Genomic DNA, 6,138 nt, shown 5'->3' with positions numbered 1-6,138 from the left:
TGAAACTGAATTTGACCCAAAACCATAGTAAAGTGATTCTGCTGTTGCTTATGTCTCTATGTTCACAAATGCCTAACTGGCCTCTTCTAATTCGGATTTCAGTATCAATTCAGCTGATAATTATTAATTGTTTAGTCATCACCTCCTTTCCCCTGCTGAACCAGTCTACCATCCAGTCCTCCCATTAAGCTGGCCAGCTCTCCCTACCTTTCCTCCCACTAGAAGCTGCCTTCATCAGCTCTTGTTAACCATTTCCATGTCTTCCCATATTCCGTGTTATAAACTGTTTTCTTGTCTGCATCTATTGCACGTCCGCCCATCCTGGCTGAGGGATCCCTCCTCTGTTGCTTCTCCTGTTTGTTTGTTTTTCTCCTGAGTTTTTCCTCAGTGGATGTGAGGGTCTAAGGACAGAGGATGTTGTCATGGTGCTGTGTGAAGCCCTTTGAGACAAAATGTTTGTAAAAACGGGCTATGAAATTGCCTAAAACAGTGGAAAATATCCAATGTGAGTCTCTGTATTCAAATGTCTTGATGCTAACCACCATTATAAAAGAGAAGCAGTAAAACAATATGCTCTTATTGGAGAAGATGCTTTTGCTTGTCATAAATGTCTTTTGTAGTTTCTAAAACATTGATTGAAGGTTTTATATTTTTACACACAAATATTTGTGATTCTGATCATCAAAAACCATGTCAGTATAGGTTTACATCTCCTCTGGAGCTCTGGTAATCAGCCAATCAGAAGAGTGATAGAGCTGAAGGCTGGGTGGTGGGCCCAGGTGGCCAGTGTTTGGGGGAATGGCTGAGACTGAGACTGCTTTGTTGTGATATCATAAAGCATAAAGACACAGTTAGTTAGTCAGACAGTTAGTTTTGTTTGGTTTATGGGCTGTATTTGTCTCTGAACTGACACTTTAATACTTTCACAGTATCAATATAGAACCCAGACATACTTTATAATCAAACTTCACATTGACATCTGTACTACAGTATATGGGACCTTTAAATGAACTTGGACACATGTCTGGAGTCTCACCGCCCACAGTCCACATATGTTATGAAGAATTTACAGTATGTGGTTGCTGGTTTGTTCAGCTGCAGCACTCTGAGGACTTCTTCCTAATGTAAAGTCTCTCATATATAAACAGCCCTCCCTGTCTGTCTGTGTCTCTACAGGCTCAGGTCCCTGATTTCCTCCAGCTGCTTTTCCACATAGCAGCTGCTTTAGTTGTTTTAACCTGCTCAATCTAAACACTTGTTTAGAGAGTTTAGACAAATCCAATACTCCTCATCACTTCTCCTGTGTTTAATGTGTCCACTGACGATTGTCTGTGAATGTTAAGATCTATTATCTCTCCAGAAAAAAAAGAAAGAAAGAAAAGATGGCACCTCTTTTATAATATCAAGAAAAGAACTCAAGACTGAAGGAAGCACAAGCCCAGCAGGATTTCACTTCAGTGGCCTTCACCCTGACAGCGGTACAGTAGATCTACACTTCCTTCCTCTCTGCTTCTCCAGATGTTGATGTTCAGGTAGATCAACTTTCAAGGTTTCTGCAAAAATCAAGAAGAAGCCAGAGATGATGAAGTCAGAAAATCTCAAATATGCCGAGTTTATAAGGAGACTGACACGAGGGCCTCATCCATGATACTGTAATGTTGACTTTCATAGAGTAACAGTGATTTTAATCACATTTTCTTTTGATGAATTCTGAGAATTTCACAGAATGCCACAATGACAGACTATCAGAGCCATACTGTATACATAATAATAATATTGTATCTGAGAAGCTTTAAAATGAGGAGCCTCCTGATGTTATGTCTATGTTTTTGAAAAGATATTGAGTCTATTCAAAATTCAAGACTCTATTCTATTGTAAGACTAACAGCATCAGTTCAGGCTGCTACTAACTTAAGGGGATAGTTCACCCAAAATTAAAATTTCACTCATTATCTACTCACCCTCATGTGGACTAAGGGCTGGGAGAAGTTTCAGAGTCCTCCGTGCCTTCTCTGAGTTACAGCGGGGCTCCGTGCAGCACTGCATGCAGCTGCGGCGCTACTATTGGGCCCGGGTGGGCCTGGGCCCACCCATTTTAGGCTGGGCCCACCCATAGGCGTCATTTACGCTGGGGACGCTGGGGACATGTCCCCACCACTTTTTGTCAAGAACAATTTTGTCCCCACCACAAAATTAACTTTACATCATCCTAATCAAGAATGACGTTGATAAACTATGACAAAATAAGCAGCTGAAACAGTGTGCACGGCGCAGAGCTTCTGCCGGAGTCAACTCGCAACAATGTAACTTCGATTAACTGCCCCGGAGCGGGCGCTGTGCGCGTCCTCACAGGCGCTTGGTCGCACAGGGAGCTGCTTCTCCTGCTCTCTCCTCGCCGGTAAAACATCGACCACTCGTCTGTACTCGGTTTTCCACACACACAGGTCTGTCCCTAGCTCTGTATGGATGTGTGTGTGTGTGTATAATAGACAGACGGCAACAACTTCATTAATAATCATTTTATTTTGAAAATTGACCAGATTCTCTCGCCTTTTCTGTGCCCGACTTCCTGTCTGGTACGATCCGTCTATCCAGCTTGACAACGGCGCTCACGGCTCGCGTGAAAAATAGAACTGAAGCGCGGCTTCTTTCCACAGCGCCAGATGTGCGACCAGGCAGACTGGTTAACATGTGCGCCGATCTGAAACTGCCTCCGCTCCAGGGCGCTGCGCTTCGGTTCCGCGCGCAGTGCGGCCGGGCCTCTTTCTGTCATTCTGCTTGGACAAAGAGGAGTTTTCAAGCTGCACTGTGGAGAGTCGATTCTACCGGATGAGACAGCACCCGATATGCTTAATGTTTGGGTGCAAAGTCACTGTTAACAAAATCAACACAATCTGTCCCTTCAAAATAAAGTTTGTAACGTGTCTGTTTGGAGCAGCTGCTGACAGTGACAGTTTCCTCATCACTAAACCTGAGCCACCATCAGATCCTCCCTCGCTCACGTCGTGACGACGGGACAAAGTCTTTTGGACATAGCCTATATTGTAGGCTATATTCTGTGTTTTTCCTCTCGTTAACCGTCTCATTTCAGTTTTTGCCGGTTGGCAATCATCCGGTGTGCACCCGCTGTTTCTCTCGCGCTGGATGCGCATATAAATGTTATAAAAAAAAAACAAAAAGGAAAAAACACAGATGCACAAATTGAAATGACCTACTGTAGTGTAGACTATTCAATGACCACAGCTGATCACCAGTTTGTCGTGCCACACCTGTCAAGTTTCTGAACACAACTAAGGGCTTCTTTTTTTTCTCCTTTTTTTTGCGGAGAATTAATGAAAAAAATAATGTTCGTCAGTCCGACACAAAACACACACAGCCAGTGTCACAACAACTGACAGCCATAAAAAGCTGTTTTAATTCTGGATTTAGCGCTGTTACCACATCACAGTTTAATATTTGTGCTGTCTTCAGCGCCGCAGAAAAGCGCTGAAACGGAGATGATGATGACGCTTATTTTAACTGGCCCATCCAGTTTTCTGAAGGCCCACCCACAATCAAAATCCTGGCGCCGCTACTGACTGCATGTCGATATGACGGTTGAGAATGGAGCTCACTTTTCCTCGTCCAAAAAGACACACCAAAAAACATCCAGATACCTCCATACTGCTCGTCTGTAATGTCCCTCTTGTATTGAAGCCCCGTCATGAGAAATTGTTCAGAAAAAAATTAAAGAAGTCTATATTTTAAGCTTGTTTGTAGCGGAAGCTCCCAGTGTTGCTCTGCCGGAATCTCGCGCGATTTGCGGAGCCGTGAACTGGGTGTCAATGCAAATCGCGCAAGATTTGCATTGACACAGGCAAAGCAGTGAACTGAGACACTGTCAACATTTATTTCTTGTTTTGTTTTGTACTACTCCCTTGTGGGTGTCTCATGATTATCTCACTTCCTGTGCTTGCTTCTCGTTTTTAATGTTCCTCTACTTTGGTTTCCACCAGTTTTGCCTTGGATAACCCTCCTGAAGCGCTGACACTGGAGCAATCAAACCAGGAGAAACTGACAACAACGATGGTAAAGACAATACCCATGATCCCTTGTTACTTCAGGATGACATCAAACTCAATCATTTAAAGTGATTTAGGCTGAAAATTGCCATGCGTACCGATATGTACTTCAGCCATGATGCCGACTGTTACCGGAGGAACCATGGACACCTGAAATTAGCATCCACATGTCATGACTGTACCACACTCACCTAAGTTTATACCTGAGATGTGACACCAGTGAGGAGAAGCAGGTGGAGCAGCCAGTCAGTCAGAAAACTGGTTCCAGTGTATTTGGAGGAGAAAAGGAAAGGAAAGACTATGAAAAGCAACAGTTATAATTATTTATAGAAAATGTGTAGTAGTTGTGTAGTTGTGTAGTTGTGTAGTTGTATTGAAATGAAGGTCAGTCCTCCTTATTGTTATTGTAACTTTACCTCAGCTCAACTTGAAAACACTGCTCAAACCCCTGGAGTGGATTTCGTGAGAGGATAAAATTGTAAGATACAAACTTCACTTGTTTAGCACAGACAACTGAGGCCTCATATTACTGCTGAATTGTGTCTTGATGTGTCCCTGATGTGCAGTTACTCCACTCTGAGGGTCCGTTGGACATTTAAGAAAGAAAGAAAAAAAAAAACTCTTGTCACCACATCATCTGCATGGAAAAGATTTACATGGAAGTCTTCCAAAGCTAGCTGTGCTGGCACTGTGCCGCTGTGTTCAATTGCAAAACCGCACACAAATAAAAAAGGTCTCCAATTCTGACTAAAAACTGAACACGCATGAGATTTGGCTGGATGACATTATAATCATCAGCTTGGTGAAAACCGACACTGGGTTTCTGGATATTTGACTCTAACAGCTGTCCAATAGTTACCTCACAGTTCTGCATTTGTGCTGCCGACTGACATTAATTGTGCTGCTTTTAATCCTTGTTTTTTCTGGTAGTGTGGATGATTTCCGTTCCACTCCCTCTTGTGTTGCATCTAATGGAATTTCATGAAGCATCTCCATTCCCACTGAAAGTCCTCCTCATGTAATCCACCTTTTTCCTCACACTCATCTGCAAACTGCATTTTCACAGATCGATTAAACCAGCGGACGCACATCATTACTAAAACATTGAGATACTTTAACTTTTCTGAGAATAAAAACAGTGAGTGACTTCAGTGAGTTGTCAATGTGAAACGAGACCTAAAACGCAGACTCACTCAGGAAAAATGGGTATGATGAGAACAAAAAAGGATTTATTTAACTCATGGAGAAAAAAAGGGAGGGAGGGATCCTCTGGATTCAATAATAATGTTCAACCCTAAAGCAGCAGCTTGAACCATAACCCCATGTCAGACCACTACACAGTAAGTGTACTTCACACTGAAAGCTGCAAGGACATCAAAGTGACCAGAAGTCATTCATTTTCAATGTGAGCCGGTGCCTCATAGCGGGGCGCTGTGGGCTGACCATTAGCTGCATGGCTTTGGAGGTGTGACGGTCAGAAAATGATTGAAAAGATTTTCTTTGGAATTCAAAACATAGAAAGAGGCTCTGCTGGGGCTATGAGCAGTTTTATTTCTCAAAAATAGCAGCGGGCTCAGGTTGGTGGGGTAGTCTCCAGGGAGGGAAGGATCAGGTTCAGCAAGAAAGAAGAAACAGGCTGCACAGGGTGGAGCTCAATGGGAAAACAGGAGGAAGAAAGAAGGACTGGCAGGCATCTATACAAGGTGAGAGACAACATCCACAACAAACTGAGAACCAGATGATTGTACCAGGTGGGTGAGTAGAGGTTAAAGAGCTGACTGACTGAATGGCAACCAGGGAAAGCTCCAGCTCCACCCAGGTCTGGACCAACCTCCAACAAGACACAGTGAGACTGACACGCCCACAAGAAGGAAGGACCTCTCCCTCCTTCCTCCTTGTGGGAAAAACAACGGGAAAACTTGATAGTAATGATTTATGGCTCAGTTCTGCAGCAATTAATCACAATGTAATGGTCCGTACTGGAGAACAGGGAGGAAATTACAGGCTAAACCAGCATGATAGCATAAAAACAGTGTTGCATTATATCTGAGTTTGTCTGTAGCATTAAAACTGCTAA

This window comes from Trachurus japonicus, unplaced genomic scaffold, assembly GCF_045865225.1.
Source record: "Trachurus japonicus isolate A0001 unplaced genomic scaffold, Traja_1.0 AP029836.1".
In the NCBI taxonomy this organism is placed as follows: Eukaryota; Metazoa; Chordata; class Actinopteri; order Carangiformes; family Carangidae; genus Trachurus; species Trachurus japonicus.
Note: the sequence above shows the minus strand (reverse complement) of the source record.